Source organism: Opisthorchis viverrini (genome assembly GCF_000715545.1).
Source record: "Opisthorchis viverrini unplaced genomic scaffold opera_v5_37, whole genome shotgun sequence".
In the NCBI taxonomy this organism is placed as follows: Eukaryota; Metazoa; Platyhelminthes; class Trematoda; order Opisthorchiida; family Opisthorchiidae; genus Opisthorchis; species Opisthorchis viverrini.
Genome location: NW_008751693.1, coordinates 996265 through 996852, shown reverse-complemented (window position 1 = coordinate 996852; position 588 = coordinate 996265).

Genomic DNA, 588 nt, shown 5'->3' with positions numbered 1-588 from the left:
TTATCCGCAGACCAGCCTCCCGGATCCGCTCCAACACAGCCTTCAAGTGAACTACGTGCTCTGGTTCCGAATTGCTGTACACAACGATATCGTCTCCGTACATGGCAACATTCTGGAGTCCCTTGGTTACACGAAGCATCAAGCGCCGGAATGTGAATGGTTGGACGGACAAACCAAACTGCATTCGTCTAAATGATGTTGGAAGTCCCCAACCGTAAACGCCGTTTTCTCCCGGTCCTCCTCCTTGATAGGTAGTTGCCAATATCCGAAACGCAAGTGAAACACAGTGAAGTTTCGGGAATGCTGGAGGGAATCGAAAATCGCTGCAACGGAAGGCACAGCGACAACCCGATTTACGGTCAATTCATTCAAGCGCCGGAAATCCACGCAACATCTGTAATTTCCGTTCCTCTTCCTTACGAGCACAACTGGGGAATTATACGCACTGTTGGCTTCTTCGATTATACCGTTCTTCAACATCTCCTGAATCTGTCTATGGACCTCCTCCCGTAGATGGAGCGGCAACGGACGGGGGCCATAAGGTCGAAAGCGTTCTGATGACAGAGGAATTTCGTGTTCAATCCACGG